The following is a 19,657-nucleotide window of genomic DNA, read 5'->3' on the forward strand; positions in this document are numbered from 1 at the left end:
AGGAATCGAACCAAGGTCATCTGCAAATCTCAAGACCATGTAAGCCCACTAAGCTAAAGCCTAGGCATGCAACAGCACTACTTAGCTTTGGAAATGCAACAAATCAACATTGTTGTTGGCAAGACAACAACACTATTGGCAAGGCAACAATGACTTATTGGCAACCCTAAGCAGAAACAGCCTGGCCTGCAACACCAAATCTTAACAAATCTCCATCCACATTTTGAATTTCTATTTCTGAAACAATGCTGTCTTACATGTTTAACTGTAGATATGTAGCTCACTCAATGCCAGAGGAAAACAGGACATTGTTTGGCAGAGGTGTAAATAGTGCTTGATGTTAGCTAGTGGTTTGTGATGATAGCAGGGGTGCATGGAGGCAAATAGCCTGTTCTTCTGCTGTGGGATATGTTGAAGAAGGAACACTAGTATAAATATAGGCATTAGTGTCCCAGTTAAGATTTCACTCATGAAACTCTAATTAAACAAAAGCTTTGCTAAATCAATACAGTTGAACATGAACAGTATGTTGATGTCTGACTCCTCTAGTGAGTTCAGTGATCGCTGCATTTTGTACTCACTAACTGGATTAGAGAGTCACTGGTCTAATCCGCTGTCTTCTGAGAATCATGAAAAACAAGGGTTTCTCTCAGAATCAGAATTCTGTGCAGTAATATTTTATTTCAACTATACATGCCGTGTTAAAAAAAATTCAACAAGAAGTCCTGAAACAAAAGACGCATCATTTTGTACACATTCACAGTTCCAACTTTACAACATATCTACAAACACTCTGAACAAACATCAGGAGGGCTTACTGTCCAATCAGAACAGTATTAGAAAGGTAATGTCAACGAGGCTGGTTCATCTGCACACACAGAGCATAGATAGACAGGAGGGTAGGAAGGCTTTAGACTGACACTGCAACACAAAGATCCAGGTCAATATGGCAATGCACAAGACAGCTGAGCACAGCATGTCTGGACGCATGGAACAGGGGTGTGTGTGTGTGTGTGTGTGTGTGTGTGTGTGTGTGTGTGTGTGTGTGTGTGTGTGTGTGTGTGTGTGTGTGTGTGTGTGTGTGTGTGTGTGTGTGTGTGTGTGTGTGTGTGTGTGTGTGTGTGTGTGTGTGTGTGTGTGTGTGTGTGTGTGAGCCCAAACGCTGGTTAGCAGAGGACGACTGATAGACAACAGACTTTAATTAATACCATTATCTTTTTGAAACAAAATGTGGCTTCGGGTTCCAAACAGGCAGACAAATTAATTCCCCAAATAAAGTAAATGTACCCAAATCATGAACCTCAATGTCAATGTGAGATCTGACCCACATCCTGTTGTTTTACATGTCCCGGTCACATGACCACTGCTCACTCTAATGGAACAGTTTATTAAGCCATTAAATACACATCTTTGATCTATAATAATTACCCGGAGTGTTTACCTTAATACTGGGTTGGATGGTTTATTGAGTACTGTATTGACTGTTTACTGTATATTGGCTGTATAGTGCCATGTTGAGCTGAGTGTTTTGAAGCAAAGCGTTTAGAGAAAAGACAAGAGTCAGTCTACATCCCCTTGCCATAATAGTACATTCACTGCATGGAACCTCAGCGTGTTCTATCAGCAGCCTTCTTCTTCATGAGGTCATATACGGATACTGTAATCCCAGCATGCTTTGCTTCAGTCTGCATTCTGTAATGGAATGTTGGTGACTAAACCGACTCTTAGTTCTAGAATCAAAATAACTGCAGTTTGGTAGATAAATACAAATTGAAATGCAGAACACAAATTTCACTCTGAATTCAAATAATCAGAGTTGCTTAGGTTATATTGTAACAATAATGACATTCAGGACCAAATCACTTTTTCCCTCAATATTTCTGTATATCGATCATTCGTTGAATTAAGGCACAGGATGCACAGATTGGGGTTAACTGGCCTAAAAATATGTATACTCATATATTTATAATATGTACAGTATCTTGTCATTACCAGCATGACTCGGTAGGACACATTGGTAAATGTTGGTGTGATTGTACACTCACTGGGAAACTGCAAACACAACACTGCCTCTGGAACCAAAATGGCAACCAGAGAACCGAAGATCTAAGATCAGTTACCCTGGAAATGGTTAAGATTAGGTTTGAGAGAGGGTAAGCTGATCCTGCATCTGTACCTTGGGGCAACTACCACACAGAGAGCAGTGTGTGAACTCCCAACGGAGCACAGAGACTAACACTAGTGATGGACATGCAGTTGGTAGGTGAGACAGACAGACATGTTACAGGACGCCATTTCAACCTGACAGAACTAAACCCATTGGTGTTGCTTAAAATGTTTACGTCTTTCATTTCTGAATAAAATAAAGAAAACCAAACCAAAACAACACCAGCCTGTTGAAGTGGGTTGGATGAAATGTTTCTAAATACCACTCTGCTACATTGAAAGACTGGAGGAAAGGTCTCTGCATCGCCCGTTTGTATCTGTGTGTCTGTGTGAGACAGGAGAAGAGTGGTATGTGTTGATAGAGGACTCTGATGTCACTGGAGCCTGTTATAACAGTGCATTGAATTGCATGGTCTGTACGCACACACACACACACACACACACACACACACACACACACACACACACACACACACACACACACACACACACACAGACACAGACACAGACACAGACACAGACACAGACACAGACACACAGACACAGACACAGACACAGACACAGACACACAGACACACACACACACACACACACACACACACACACACACACACACACACACACACACACACACACACACACACACACACACACACACACACACACACACACACACACACACACGTCAGGAGACAACGGCAGCTGTAGGGTACAGACACATAAGAGGACTAAATACACTCAACATACATTACTCATCATAAACCAATAGCAGCAAACGTGTTTAGTAGTTATCCCAGTGAGTTACAGAGGGTCCCTGTTAGGCAACGTAGGCAGCCAGGCCTTTCACCTCCTGCCAAAGTGTGTGTGTATGTGTTTGCTGTACATTGGGTTTTACCCTCCAGCTGACACACAGTGGTGTTCTCTCTGTTGCCTTCCTTCCTCCTCAGTCTTTATAGTTGAGTTAAACACCTCTAAAGGGACACTAAAGGGACACTATGTTTAGTGTGTCTCCTCGCTGCTCTCCCCCATCAGTCAGACATATAAGATACAAACAGTTCTATTGTATTCCTCCTCCTTGTTCAGTTCAGTCCAGTTCACATTCATGGGAAGACATAGGTGTCCCAAATGGCACCCTTATTCCCTATATAGTGCACTAGGCACAAACCAGGCCTATGTGCCGTGGTCAGAAGTAGTTGACAACAAAGGGGAATAGGGTGCCATTTGTGACACAAACAGACAGTGCTTAGTGACAGTGAGACATCAGACCCATTCTTCAAGTAGTTCTCGGAGTTAGACCTCGTACCGTCCACAGTCGGGATCATAGGGCCAGGCTACACACTGGGGGGCCACGCTAGTCCCCTTCAGACCCCTACCCCCATCCTGCCTTATGTCCTGGGGCTGGGCTGGGGTTAGTGAGTCAGGGCCAGGGGTCAGGGTTAGAGGAGACTGACCAGTGTGTTGTGAGATGGAGAGAAACATGGAGCCACAAGACAAGACACAGACCTCCACGTCACATCTGGTGATTTTCTCTTTTAGAGTGAAGGAATGAATCATTCCACTGGGAACACACACCGACACACACATGATCCTACTCTCTCCCTAAGCCTTCTCACAACCAGTCTGGCTCTAGAGCACACTCAGTGCCCCTGCCCCGTCCCTTGGTAGTACACTCCATAGTGTCTATGGTGTCCTAGTAGCTGTACTTGTTGACCACCCTCATCTGAGGAGTCACAGGGGTGAAGGCGTTGGGTTTAGGGGGACGTCAGGCTTTAGGACGGGGTTCGTTTAAGCCCTGGCGGGGAGCGAGCCGTGCCCACTGTAGCTGCTCTGGCGGGACAGGGAGGGGGTGGGGGTGTTGATGGGGAGTGAAGCCCCCTCTGGGAGTCCAGTCTGGGGGAGGGGTGGGGGGCATGTACCCCCCTCTGTTCATACTGTGTTGGTGGGACAACGACACCCCCATACTGGCCCGTTGGGAGAGGTGGCGGTGAGGGAGTGTCTGTGAGAAGAGATCCTGTGATGAGAGCCGTACCTCCTCTCCAGGGTGCCGCTCATGCTTCCTCCCATACCCAGGCTGCCTGGGGGAGCTAGGGGTGGAGGGCAGTGGGACGTCTACCCTCTTGGTGGGGCTGTGCCTGGGCAGAGAGAGAGGAGGAGGAGGAGGGGGAGAAGAGAGGCCTCTCGGCTGGGGACCTTGGGGGAACCTCAGTGATGTCCCCTAGAGGCTCCAGCATCAGGTGTTGTCTGCTGGGTCGGGCGCTGAGCCGGCCCCCTTGGAGGATAGCCTTGGAGCTAGCGTTAGCCCGTGTTAGCATCGTTCAGGGTGCTTCAGCAGGTCGTTCAGTGTGTTCCTGGCATCCAGCGACCTCTTCTGCTCCTTCCTGCTTCCTTTAGAATGAGGGGGCGTGGGCCTGCAGGTGTTCCATGTTCTCTGGCTTCCTGTCCAGGGTGCGCGGCGGCGTGACGTCGTCGGTCGGGTTTCCATGGTAACCACTGCGGTATTCGTGCGTGGCGTTGGGAAGGACGACGGCGCTGGGGAGGGGAGTGTCCCAGCGCAGGGTGGGCGTGGGGCTGGGGGTGAGGAGGGGGGAACTGGGGTGGAACTGGGGACTCTTGGCAATGGAGGAGGAGGTAGAGTTGGAGTTCTTCCTGGATCCGTTGGATCTTCCCGTGGTGATTGGCTCAGCCCCATTGGTTCCTGATTGGCTGCAGGCCTTTCTGCTGCAGCACAGGGGTAGACTCGGGGTGGGCAGGGCGGCCAGCTCGGGGGCTGACAGCCCCGTCCCGGGAGGATCATGGTCTTGGTGTCCTTCGTTAGGCGTCAGGTCCTTACCACTGCTCAGTAAGTTGGTGTACAGCTTGGGACAGTCCAGACTTGGCTGTACTCTGGAGACAAGACAGGACAGAAGAGAGGGCTTTGTTCATTTGGTTCCTTCAGCTAACACATACTGTACATACTGTACATACTGTACACACACACACACACACACACACACACACACACACACACACACACACACACACACACACACACACACACACACACACACACACACATACATACATACATACATACATACATACATACATACATACATACATACATACATACATACATACATACATACATACATACATACAGTGCCTTCAGAAAGTATCCAGACCTTTACTTTTCAACATTTTGTTACATTACAGCCTTATTATAAAATGGATTAAATAAAATAAATCCTCAGCAATCTACACACACCCCCCAAAATGTCTGCGGCATTGACGGTCCCCAAGAACACAGAGGCCTCCATCATTCTTAAATGGAAGAAGTTTGGAACCGCCAAGACTCTTCCTAAAGCTGGCCTGCTGGCCAAACTGAGCAATCGGGGAGAAGGGCCTTGGTCAAGGAGGTAACCAAGAACCCAATGGTCACTCTGACAGAGCTCTAGAGTTCCTCTGTGGAGATGGGAGAACCTTTGAGAAGGACAGCCATCTCTCTGGCAGCACTCCACCAATCAGGCCTTATGGTAGAGTTGCCAGATGGAAGCCACTGCTCAAAGGTACATGACAGCCCACTTGAGTTTCCGAAGGCACTGTAAATGTGAATTACAGGAGAGCCGGGGGCTCAGCTCCCCTGAATGAAACAAAAGTCCAACTTGGAGGGGTTAACTATCTCCTATTTGTTTAAAAGCAGTGGTAAATATGAAAATAAATGTTGACAAATTAATCAAACACCCCCACCTTTCTGTCATGGTTTAAACCATTTATTTCGATGAGGCTGCACGCCTCCTGTCCACAGCACTGTCCACCACTAGTGCTGAATTCCAGCCTCAGCTGAGCTCCTTTAAACACAGATTTTTCTACTCCTGTTCACTTTCATTTGTTTGCCAAGTCCCCTTGATAAAAATAGCCTTTAATTCCAATGCATTAGATATATCCGTCCATTCATAATGGTTTGCTTTTGTCAGTCAGCTGTTCAGAGCGCCATTGCTTTGTTTCTCAGGCGGGCTGGTATCGCTGTTCTCTGTGCCGTCCGCACCAGAAGTAGACCATTTATTTAGCTTTATTATTTTCAATCAATATCAGTTTTCTTGCCTGGATCAGCTGATGATTGTCTCCAATATCACTAGACAACCAGCCTACAGCTAAATAGCAATGCGCAACCATTCCATCCAACATTAATGACAGTACGCCTATAGTAGACTCTTCAGAAGACTTCGATTTGGTAATGGCATAGGCCTACATTATTTTGGATAATGACATTTTACATAGGCATGGTTACACTTAGTGCTTTTTCCGAGATCTCCAAGATCCAGGAATAGTACAGGGTTTAAGTTCAATGTTCTAACTCAATCATTAAATGCTTAATAATTCCAAATTACACTATCAGTAATGTCATAAATGTAGGGAAAGAAAGGTTGTGGTTTATGTCACATGATCTGTGAAGAATCTAAGAATTCAACTTGTGCATTATATTGAATGTAGGCTACCTGTTCTGTTTATGTTCATGTGTGTAAAATTGCTTCAGTTGAGAGCGTAGGCTACTGGCAGTGTAGGCCTAGTGGAGGGTAAAGGCAACAAAATGCAGTTGACCCTTCTTTTCTGAAAAATGCATTGAAAGTATAGGGGCGCTGGAACTTTTCACTGCAACCGGCAATCAGAGTTCACCCACCATTTATTTACTGCTACATCACTGGCTACCCCACAGTGGAGATGTCAATACCCATAAAACCTAGCAGTCAAACATGGAAGTGGTTCCAATCGTTTTTTCATCATTAATTTTTCTCATAGGAAATTTTAGAAACACTTAAAATAAGGGCTGTGTTTCGTGGAGGCTTACCCAGGCGTGACGTTTTAATAACCATGTAAATCTCTCGGACAAGGTGACTTTTATCAATATAGTCAGCTCTATTTACTTTTCGGTTTGAAAATGCTAATCAGCAACAACGTAGACATCATGCAAGACTACAAATCCCTGCAGGCTTCTGCACGTCGTCTCTAGCTGACACCTTTGCTAACAGGTATTGTGTCAAGTTAAAACTTGCACAAGACAGTATACAGAATTGCTACATTTAGCTAACAGATAGTTAATCCAGAGATTCTTACCTTTGCCTCTATTTGGCAGGCTTGTCCAGATCAATCATGGTATTTATAGTTTAGCGTTTAATTTTTAGGTGATAAACACAGGCGACTATTTTGATAAAATCACCTTGCCCTAGAGATTTACACGGTTATTAAAACGCCATGCCAAAAGTAAACCTACGCTAAACACAGCCCTTATTTGAAGTGTTTCTAAAATCCTCTATGGGAAAAATGTATGGTGGAAAACGATTGGAGGGTATTATGACTCATACTGTGGTACTTTATAGGCCTACACATTGTAGCCTAGTCTAGTAAATTGACCATGTGTGTTAGGGTAACCACCCATTTTCCCCAGGACAGTTTCAGACCCATTTCAGTTGTCTTGACTTTTCAAGGAACAAAAACATTTAAATTTGTCAGCAAGAAGCAGCAATTAATTTGGCCTAATCAATGGTATTCGCTCGAATGTCAGTAGGCACACTTTTTGGTGTTTTTTGTAAACAGATCTACGTCCAGATCAGAGTACATGCAGATGTCTATTTCCAGTGATCAGAGTACATGCAGATGTCTATTTCCAGTGATCAGAGTCAGATGTCTATTTCCAGGATCAGAGTACATGCAGATGTCTATTTCCAGTGATCAGAGTACACGCAGATGTCTATTTCCAGTGATCAGAGTACATGCAGATGTCTATTTCCAATGATCAGAGTACATGCAGATGTCTATTTCCAGTGATCAGAGTACATGCAGATGTCTATTTCCAGTGATCAGAGTACACGCAGATGTCTATTTCCAGTGATCAGAGTACATGCAGATGTCTATTTCCAATGATCAGAGTACATGCAGATGTCTATTTCCAGTGATGATGCAGATGTGATCAGAGTACATGCAGATGTCTATTTCCAGTGATCAGAGTACACGCAGATGTCTATTTCCAGTGATCAGAGTACATGCAGATGTTCTATTTCCAGTGATCAGAGTACACGCAGATGTCTATTTCCAGTGATCAGAGTACATGCAGATGTCTATTTCCAGTGATCAGAGTACACGCAGATGTCTATTTCCAGTGATCAGAGTACACGCAGATGTCTATTTCCAGTGATCAGAGTACATGCAGATGTCTATTTCCAGTGATCAGAGTACATGCAGATGTCTATTTCCAGTGATCAGAGTACATGCCGATGTCCCGGTCTCCAAAATAAAATAAATTGTGGACGCCGCACCCTGAATGTCACTGTATAATTCACACTCTGGTTCTATCTATCTACATAAGATACAACGACAATGTCAGTCTGTAACACTCGGTTACTGAATAATGTGCTGACTCATAAATTGCACTCTGTATTCAGGGCTTCAGGTTACCTTGACAGGACTGTCGAAGAGCCCGTTGAGCTTAGCGAAGGATCCGGTGGAGTCGCTGCAGGAGGGGGCTGACTCTGCATCCTTGTGCGTGCCGGGGCTTGTGGCGGAGGAAGGAGTCTCTGTAGCAGAACACCACCAGGCCGGCCACTAGCGCACCCAGGAGGAAGGCAGCCAACACACAGCTGATCAGGATATTCATGTGGACCATCTGATTGGCTTCTCCCCGCCTGGATCTCCCACACACCTGAAGTCACACACCCCATTGGTTAACGAACACCCTGACACACAAATCACAGCCAATCACAGTTTTACACTACACCTCTATATCAGGTGTGTTTGTAGACACTCAGTAATGCATGGTTTCTCTGCTTTTCCCCTTAAAGGTATTCTGTCCGCTATCCAACAGGGATTTATCGTCAGCCAAACCATTCAGATTGGCTTCCACTCGTCATTCTTAATTGTAAATACATGGTGAAAATGGTTAGGACCCCACAACCACTCCGGTGATGTAAGCCAATCTAGAAGAAGTAGTTTTATGTTAGTTTGAAGAGGAAGAATTGAAGTGTTGCTTTTTCCCTACCAAGTGTCAAACATTTGTCCCGATAGAAATAGGGTTAGTGCATTCCTAACCAGGGTTAGTTTATTCCTAACCAGGGTTAGTGTATTCCTAACCAGGACAGAGAAAGACTTGTTCTCACAAAATCAGAAAGACAATGAACCATTGACTCCCCAGCATTGTCAATGGGAAGAGGTTGTAGTTTGTTCTCTTACAAGGTGAGGCTGTTCTGTTTCTAGACTGCAGCTTGGTTAGTAACCACAGACATGGACGAGTTAAACATTCACAGAGCAGGAGAGAGACAGAGAGAGGTCCTGGAGCCGGAGGGGTTAATGGACAGGCCTGGACGTGCTCTAACGCCCTAGGGTTACAAACTCCCAGGGTTAACCCTTTACACCCGGGAACAGGGTTAACCCTTCAACTGTAACAGCCAGGGTTATAGGGTCTACTGGCAGAGAGAGAAACGAGGGCAAAATAAAGAGTCTGAAGAAAGAAATAGAAGTGCAGATGGTTTGAAGATAATGAAAGAATTGTTTAAAAAAGGAGAAAATACATTTTCACCATGTAGAAAATCATTATAATCATGACAATAAATCAATAAATAAATCAAAATACATGAAGTTGATGAAATATAAATCATAACAAAATCTGAAAAATGTAATCTGCTCTATCAATTGATGGTAATCCTAAATACCTGCCCCTGAGTGTGTGTGTGTGTGTGTGTGTGTGTGTGTGTGTGTGTGTGTGTGTGTGTGTGTGTGTGTGTGTGTGTGTGTGTGTGTGTGTGTGTGTGTGTGTGTGTGTGTGTGTGTGTGTGTGTGTGTGTGTGTGTGTGTGTGTGAAGGTGTGTGTGTGTGTATGCGTGTGTGTGTATGCGTGTGTGTGTGTGCGTGCATGTGGTGTGTGTGTGTGTGTGTACAGTACCAGTCAAAAATGTACACACCTACTAATTCAAGGGTATTTCTTGTAGAATAATATGGAAGACATCAAAACTATGAAATATCACATATGAAATCATGTAGTAACCGAAAAAGTATTAAACAAATCAAAATATATGTTATATTTGAGATTCTTCAAAGTAGCCACCCTTTGCCTTAATGAGAGCTTTAGACACCTTTTTGGCATCTCTCAACCAGCTTTATGAGGTCACCTGCAATGCATTTCAATTAACAGGTGTGCCTTTGTTAAAGTTCATTTTTGGAATTGCTTTCCACAAATGTGCAAAGCAACCAACAAGTTCCTCATGAAGCTGGTCTAGAATGCCAAGAGTGTGCAAAACAACCAACAAGTTCCTCATGAAGCTGGTCTAGAATGCCAAGAGTGTGCAAAACAACCAACAAGTTCCTCATGAAGCTGGTCTAGAATGCCAAGAGTGTGCAAAACAACCAACAAGTTCCTCATGAAGCTGGTCTAGAATGCCAAGAGGTGCAAAAACAACCAACAAGTTCCTCATAGTTGGTCTAGAATGCCAAGAGGTGCAAAAACAACCAACAAGTTCCCTATGAAGCTGGTCTAGAATGCCAAGAGTGTGCAAAACAACCAACAAGTTCCTCATGAAGCTGGTCTAGAATGCCAAGAGTGTGCAAAACAACCAACAAGTTCCTCATGAAGCTGGTCTAGAATGCCAAGAGTGTGCAAAGCAACCAACAAGTTCCTCATGAAGCTGATCTAGAGAATGCCAAGAGTGTGCAAAGCAACCAACAAGTTCCTCATGAAGCTGGTCTAGAATGCCAAGATGCCAGTTCCTCATGAAGTGGTGAAAAAGTGCAAAACAACCAACAAGTTCCTCATGAAGCTGGTCTAGAATGCCAAGAGTGTGCAAAACAACCAACAAGTTCCTCATGAAGCTGGTCTAGAATGCCAAGAGGCAGACAAAACAACAAGTTCCTCATGAAGCTGGTCTAGAATGCCAAGATGCAAAACAACCAACAAATGAAGCTGGTCTAGAAGCTGCAAAACAACCAACAATCATGAAGCTGGTCTAGAATGCCAAGAGTGTGCAAAACAACCAACAAGCATGAAGCTGGTCTAGAAGAATCAACAAAAAGCTATAGAGAATGTGTGCAAAGCAACCAACAAGTTTTTGGTTAGAACTACATGATTCATATGTGTTATTTCAAGAGTGTGCAAAGCAACCAACAAGTTTTTGTTGTCTTCACTATTATTCTACAATGTAGAAAATAGTAGAGAAAAGATGCAAAACAAAACCCTCATGAATGAGTAGATGTGAAAAGCAACCAACAAGTCTGGACTTTAGAGAACTGTGCAAAAACAACCAACAAGTTCCTCATGAAGCTGGTAGAGAATGCCAAGAGTGTGTTCTCAGAAGCTGGTCTAGAGAACAAGAGTGTGGTTCCTCATACTGGTCTGAATGCCAAGAGTGTGTGTCAGGTCGAAGAATCTAAAAATATAATGTGTTTTTTGGTGACTGTTATTTCATAGTTTTGTGTCAATGTAGAAAATAGTAAAAATAAAGAAAAACTGGTACTGTGTGTGTGGATGTGTGTCAGGTACTGGTACTGTGTGTGTGTGTCAGGTACTGGTACTGTGTGTGTGTGTGTGTGTGTCAGGTACTGGTACTGTGTGTGTGTGTGTGTGTGTCAGGTACTGGTACTGTGTGTGTGTGTCAGGTACTGGTACTGTGTTTGTGTGTCAGGTACTGGTACTGTGTGTGTGTGTGTCAGGTACTGGTACTGTGTTTGTGTGTCAGGTGTGTGTGTGTGTGTCAGGTACTGGTACTGTGTGTGTGTGTCAGGTACTGGTACGGTGTGTGTGTGTGTCAGGTACTGGTACTGTGTGTGTGTGTGTGTGTGTGTCAGGTACTGGTACTGTGTGTGTGTGTCAGGTACTGGTACTGTGTGTGTGTGTACTGTACTGTGTGTGTGTCAGGTACTGGTACTGTGTGTGTGTGTGTCAGGTACTGGTACTGTGTGTGTGTCAGGTACTGGTACTGTGTGTGTGTGTCAGGTACTGGTACTGTGTGTGTGTGTGTCAGGTACTGGTACTGTGTGTACTGTGTGTGACCGTCAGGGCTCCATACAGTGTGGTGGCAGCAGTTCTCTCTCTCCCTGCTAGGCCTTACCCTCTAGGCCCCCTGGGAGTGACTCTAGTGAATGGGAGGTGGCCGGGTCATCCTGCTGCACAAACCCTGAGCCATACAGGTCTGGAAAACCAGCCCCAGGCCCCAACTCCAGGCCCTTCCCAGGACCAAACCCAGGATGGGGGCTCAGGGTGGGGGTGAGTACTGGGGGTACTGGGGTGTATGGGCCCACTGGGCTGGTCTGTGAATGACGTAGATGACAACTCCATGTCTGTGGTGACAAACAAACTGTTAACACGGTGTGTAGACATGAGGCCAGCAGGCTGTTAGCTTACATCCTGGTTAGTAGACATGGATTGGTATGTGTACGCACATGTGGGTTAGTTTACATAACATAATAGGTTTTATGTTTTATGATAATGCTGTTTGAAAAAAATCATACATTTTCTGATTCAAGAGCTATTTTATTTATCATTACCAGTCATAGAAATACAGTTGTCAGATTCATTTTGTTGAGACAGGATACAGTTTGAAAGGGGAAAAGGGTGAGAGTTGTCTGAGGAAGGTCTTTGGTACACAGCAGCGATGATTTAGCAGTGATAGCAGTGATGACATCAGAGGAGGGAGGGGCGCCGAGTGAGCATGCAGGAAGTAAAGAGGAGGTGCGTGAGGAAGATGAAGTGAGGAAATGAGTCCGTGTGGAGATGGAGATTTCTGACGAGACCCGGTGATGATGTTTGTTGAGATGATGAAGAAGATAAAAAGGTGTTGAAGAAGAGGAGGTTTGTTAAATAAGATGAAGAGTGAGCAGCGTTGAAGGAAGGATGGAAGGAGAGAGGGGTTCGGAGTTCAAGGAAAGAAAGAAACCAGCTGAATAAAGATCCAACTAACCAGAGGTCGGGTCACCAAATGATTTGTAATCTGTCGCAGATGTAGTGGCCAAAAACACTAAAACAATTAAAGGAACAACAAATCAGTATAAAGGAACCCAAAAGTAAAGTCCCAAAACAAAAAAAAAGCCCGATAACTAAGAGTGTAGTTCTTTTGAATCAAATGATAAAAGCTAAAAGGACAGGTTGTCTGAGTCGGCCTATTGCTCCAAGTCTTGTCTGTCTCAGAGGAGAGACAGCTATGCATGGCCTCTATCCCCTGTTCTAGTTCTATGGTTCGGCCTGGTGTGTCTCCTATAGCAACACTGTCTTAGTACTGCTACTGGTAGAGCACGTCTATGTTTCTCCCTCCAAGTAGGCAGCATTAGTTACAGGTGGCCTGGCTGTGTACAGTATGTGGATCTACGGTGGATGTGTATGTTAATACTGAACATAGAACCATGTAGGGAGGGTTACTGATTGGTGTGTTGGTATGGTGTGGTTACTGGTGTTACTGGTAGTGTGTTACTGGTTGGTTGTGCAGACTGATGGTGTGTGGTAGCAAGAGAGAGTGAGAAAGAGATGGGTTGGTATGAATGGGAGGGGCTCACCATGGCAGTCTCCCAGCTGAACCGTGTTCCCAAACTCTACATCCTGCTCATAACCAGTCCTGAAAGAGAGAGGCAGAGGGGAGAAGATTAGAGCCGAGAACCAAACCTCTCTAACCAACATTTCCTTCCTTTATTCAAGTTTTTTCCTGAACTCTGTAGTATGTACCCTAGCTTAGTAGTGTGGTAGTATTGTAATATTTAATACGCACAGGGCTCTAAATTTACATTTTTCATTGGTAGCACTGGTCCTCCCGCCTTTAAAAGGTTAGGAGAACCAGAAAATCTGATTTTGAAATGGTTTGAGATGTAGCCTATATGAAGTCTAGCTGCTCTACAGCCCATGTTGTGCCCTAAAAACTCATATGGAACCCTGTAAATACATGTGTTTATTATAAAAACCTAAAATGTTGATACAGATACCTCTCATTGAAATGAAAAAGTAATTTTTGGGGAATATAAGGTTTCTACATTATGTAAAAGCACTATTTTCCTATTGAGATGCATTACATCGAAAATTGTTCGCTGTCTCTTTAAGAGCATTTGTGATGATGTCATGCAGGACATCTCTCATTCAAATCAAATACAATTTTATTGGTCACGTACGCATATTTAGCAGATGTTATTGCGGGTGTAGCGAAATGCTTGTGCCATTCATTGTTCCATTCATTCATTGATCATTGATCTCCTGAATAAGCTATTCCCTTTCCTTTCTTTCTGTGCCTCCAAATGTTTGGATATACTGGTAAAGTTACCAGGTCGTTTGCTAGCTAGCTAATGAGCTAACAAACATGACTGAACAAGGTGTAAAACAAATGTTTGGATATACTGGTAAAGTTACCAGGTTGTTTGCTAGCTAGCTAATGAGCTAACAAACATGACTGAACAAGGTGTAAAACAAATGTTTGGATATACTGGTAAAGTTACCAGGTTGTTTGCTAGCTAGCTAATGAGCTAACAAACATGACTGAGTAAGGTGTAAAACAAATGTTTGGATATACTGGTAAAGTTACCAGGTTGTTTGCCTGAGCTAGCTAATGAGCTAACAAACATGACTGAACAAGGTGTAAAACAAATGTGGCCCGCAAATAGTTTTAGAAAGGCTAACAAACATGATGAACAAGGTGTAAAATGTGTCCTGCCAATAGTTTTAGAAGGCCTGTGACATAGCTTAGCTAATGAGCTAACAAACATGACTGTCCTAAAACAAATGTGACCGGAAGAGATAATGTTGCTCAGTAATATGAGTCAGATCTTTTGAAATGCTTGGGCTAAAGCTGGCAGTTTCCACTGGATTAATGGTGCAATCATGGTGCTAACTAATCTGCGCTCTGGAAACAACGTTACAACAAGCCTTATCATTACAAACATTATTATTAAAAATAAAGAAAAACAAATATTTCGATTTTTTGGGGTTACACTGGTGCTCCCAAATTAAAAACTCCAGGTCGCACAGCAAAATATTTTGTTGCATATGAGATCAAATTGATCCCACTTTAGGGCCTGACATGCATACTATTTAGTATTGTAATACTTGGTACTCACAGAACTCAGGCAGGATCCTCTCACAGGCTCCATGAGGCATCCAGCCACAGTAGGGGTCCCTGGACGCTATACAAGACCTAGGGGGAGAAACACAACACAGGGTTAACATATATCTGTAGATATAATATATATAATAATAATAATATACAGTTCACCATACAGGTTAAATAGGCAGCACCAGTTAACCTCTGTCTGGCTGTATATTAACCAGTGTGCTACAGGTACTCAGTGTTTATGATGTAGATAGAGAAAAAACACATCAATAAACACACAAACCTGTGACCAGGTACAGCAGAAAGTAACCTTGGAGTGGAGTGTGTGCATGTTTCTGAATGCGCGTGTGTGTGTGTCTGTATGCGTCTGTGTCTGACTCACTTGTGGCAGTTAGTGTGCCGCTCACAGCGGCTGAGAGGCATGCGAACCACAGCTTGAGAAAGCTACATACACACTGTGTGTGTCTCTGTCAACATGGAGCGACAAAATATGCCTGTCATCCTCACTGTTAGACAGACACCTGGGAGACAGAGAGAAGAAAAGAGAGGGAAGAGAGGGGTTTGGGAGAGGAGAGGAGTAGGGAGAGAGAGAAAGGGAGGGTGGGTGGTGGAGGGGGAGACAGATGAGAATCAGAAATCAGATTACAGGTTACTTGATCGGTTGTTTATCAGAAAGGCCTGTCTACGGTTTCACTCTCCAGATGTAATCACAGTGGCACTGTTTAGCCCTGATACCCTTACTGACAAGAGAGAATGAGAGACAGAAGAAGAAAGAGGAGAGCGAGAGAGACAGAAGAAGAAAGAGGAGAGCGAGATAGACAGAGAAGAAAGAGGAGAGAGCGAAGAGAGACAGAAGAAGAAAAGAGGAGAGCGAGAGAGACAGAAGAAGAAAAGTGGAGAGCGAGAGAGAGAGAGACAGAAGAAGAAAGAGGAGAGCGAGAGAGACAGAAGAAGAAAGAGGAGAGCGAGAGAGACAGAGACCCGAAGAAGAAGAGGAGAGCGAGAGAGAGAGAGACAGAAGAAGAAAGAAGAGCGAGAGAGAGAGACAGAAGAAAGAAAGCGAGAGAGAGTGAGAGAGAGACAGAGAAGAAGAGAAGAGAGAGCGAGAGAGAGAGAGACAGAGAGACAGAAGAAGAAAGAGAGAGCGAGAGACTGAGGAAGAGAGAGAGAGAGAGACAGAAGAAGAAAGAGGAGAGCGAGAGAGAGACAGAAGAAGAAAGATTTATTGAGCGAGAGACTGAGGAAGAAAGAGGGAGACGAGAGAGAGAGACTGAGGAAGAAAGAGGAGAGCGAGAGACTGAGGAAGAAAGAGGAGAGCGAGAGAGAGACAGAAGAAGAAAGAGAGTCAGAGAGACAGAAGAGAGACGAGAGACTGAGAAAGAGAGGAGACGAGAGACTGAGGAAGAAAAGAGGGAGCGAGGGAGAGACAGAAGAAGAGAGAGACGAGAGTGAGACAGAAGAAAGAGAGAGTGAGAGAGACTGAGGAAGAAAGAGGAGAGAGAGACTGAGGAAGAAAGAGGAGAGACAGAGAGACTGAGGAAGAAAGAGGAGAGCGAGAGACTGAGGAAGAAAGAGGAGAGCGAGAGACTGAGGAGACTGAGGAAGAGAGAGAGAGACTGAGGAAGAGAGAGAGCGAGAGACTGAGGAAGAGAGAGAGAGAGACTGAGGAAGAGAGAGAGAGAGACTGAGGAAGAGAGAGAGAGACTGAGGAAGAGAGAGAGAGACTGAGGAAGAGAGAGAGAAACTGAGGAAGAGAGAGAGAGAGACTGAGGAAGAGAGAGAGAGAGACTGAGGAAGAGAGAGAGAGAGACTGAGGAAGAGAGAGAGAGAGACAGAAGAAGAAAGAGGAGAGCGAGAGACTGAGGAAGAAAGAGTAGAGCGAGAGAGACAGAAGAAGAAAGAGGAGAGCGAGAGACTGAGGAAGAGAGAGGGAGAGACAGACGGTGAGAGACACACAGCGTGAAAGAGAAAAAACAGAGTGAGAGATGAGACCAAAAAGAGAAAGACAGTGAGAGACAGAGACTAAGACAGAGACGCAAAGAGAGTAAGAGAGAGAGACAGTGAGAGACGTGTTGTGAGTGTTCCGTACTTGGCTCTGTTAAACAGGTCAATCTCCTCCAATAGGATGCTGTCGTTTAGGGACAGAGGGGAAGTCTTGGCCAGAACCTTCAGCACCACGCCCGCCTCTGAACCAATGAACAGCACCGTGTAGTTACCATGTGGACCAGCCGCGTTGTCCACCGCCAGGCTGTCAGCCTGTACCTAGAGAGACAAGGACAAGACAGGAGGACAGTCAGACTTCAGTAGGAATTATCAAGACAGTATTTAAAGGCCATCCGTGCGATCTACAAATGAGCATTTTGATTTGGTTTTGTTGATTGTTACCCGAATTTAGATCCCACAAGCAACTCTTTGCGCAATGTGTGTGTGCTTACTGACGCGTGTCTTGGTGAACCAGGGCTGCCGTCTCCTATGTTAGGCACGGAGGAGTCCATGAGGGGGTGAGACTTGATGAAGAGGAGGGTCTCATCAGGGAACTCTATAGAGGTCTTATAGGACTCAGCCTGGCCGTGACCCGCACAGCAGCCTGGCCTGGAGTCATAGGGTCAGAGAGGGGTCAAAGGTCAACACAGGTCACACATGAGCCCAGCTACCATCACCCTGTAGGGACTAATAATGTTGACTATTGAATTGAACTGGAGAGGGGTAAGCGGTACGAGAGAGAGGAGCAGATGCCTGTCAGGACAACAAAGAGACGTGCTGCTGTATCACCGTAAACATGAAGTCATAACAGAGGATTAGAATGTTCATTATTTACCACCATAATGAGCAGCTCTGTGGACTTCGTGTGGAGAGCTGAGCTACGCGTCTAAATATCAGATTAATTATTTACTGCTAATAATGTGTGTGTGTGTGTGTGTGTGTGTGTGTGTGTGGAAAGGTACAGGTGCAGGTACATACCTGGGTTTGGGTAAAGGTACAGGTACATACCTGGGTTAGGGAAAGGTACAGGTACATACCTGGGTAAAGGTACAGGTACAGGTACATCCCTGGGTTAGGGCAAAGGCACGGTACATACCTGGGTTCGGTAAAAGGTACAGGTACATACCTTGGTTAGGAAAGGTACAGGTACATACCTGGGTTAGGGAAAGGTACAGGTACATACCTGGGTTTGGGCAGTCTCTCCTCTGGGAAGGCGGTCCAGACAGAGTCAGGTGTTTTCTGTTCTTTAAATCGTCCTCTGAACACCGTCTCTATGTCATCCATGGAGAACGCACACACTGCAGACCCTGGGATACTGGAAGAGAGGAACACAACCACACACTGTTACACAACTACTATTAACTATAGCTACTAATATACACACTGCAGACCCTGGGATAGTGAAGAGAGAGGAACACAACCACACACTGTTACACAACTACTATTAACTATAGCTACTAATATACACACTGCAGACCCTGGGATAGTGAAGAGAGAGGAACACAACCACACACTGTTACACAACTACTATTAACTAGATATGGAGAAAACACACACAACAAGAGATTCACAATAACACATCTGTTACACATCTGTTACACCAATATTACAAAGAGTGTAGCCCAAATGGCACCCTATTCCCGTATAGTGAACCACTTTGACCAGATCCCTATGGTCCCTCGTCAAAGTAGTGCTCTATACAGGGAGCGGGCAACGCCGTGAATGCAGCACCCTCAGTGTGTCCATCCTTACCTGTTCATCTGTGTAGTGAAGACTCCCACCACAGAAGGAACCTCCGTTGATGTTGATGATGTCAGTGATGGACTGCTTGAACATCGAAGTAGAAGAAGGATTCTCCAGGAACAGAACAGTTGAGTCTGGCCTTGACGAAGGACGTCCAGTGTTTCTCCAACACACGCTGAGACCCGCCTACGTCGTTCTTACAGATACGAGCCACTCTGGAGTAGACGGCCTGGAAAGGAAAGGGGGAGCAGGGGGGAGAGAGAGAGACTCTGCAATCAGCATCACTAAAACACTTCCTCCCTCTGAATAAGACATCTGCCTCATCCTGTGGCCTCACAGTGTGACGCACACTGACGCATACACAAGCACACGCACGGGCGCACACACATGCTTATCCAGGACCCTGTGTCAGAGAGGACATTTGTTTGAAGCTCCGATTGAACAAACACCTCACACTCACACCTCTTAGCCCTAAACCTGATTCACACTCACCTCTTTACTCAGTCTGATTAACCTTGAACTAGGACAGAGCTGGGCTATAGGACTGGGCTATATGATAGGGGCTAGGCTATATAATAGGGGCTGGGCTGTAGGACGGTGCTATTTGATAGGTACTGGGCTATAGGACTGGGCTATAGGACGGTGCTATATGATAGGGACTGGGCTATATGACAGGGACTGGGCTATAGGATGGTGCTATAAGAAGGGGCTATATGACAGGTAGT

General features: G+C 45.0%; 1 pseudogene; it reads right to left on the minus strand.

Annotated features, from left to right (window-relative positions):
* Nucleotides 1–3,856: 3,856 nt before the first annotated feature.
* LOC124028546 lies at nt 3,857–19,282 on the minus strand (annotated as a pseudogene).
* Between the last annotated feature and the right edge of the window lie 375 nt (nt 19,283–19,657).

Source organism: Oncorhynchus gorbuscha, unplaced genomic scaffold (assembly GCF_021184085.1).
Source record: "Oncorhynchus gorbuscha isolate QuinsamMale2020 ecotype Even-year unplaced genomic scaffold, OgorEven_v1.0 Un_scaffold_4418, whole genome shotgun sequence".
Taxonomy (NCBI): domain Eukaryota; kingdom Metazoa; phylum Chordata; class Actinopteri; order Salmoniformes; family Salmonidae; genus Oncorhynchus; species Oncorhynchus gorbuscha.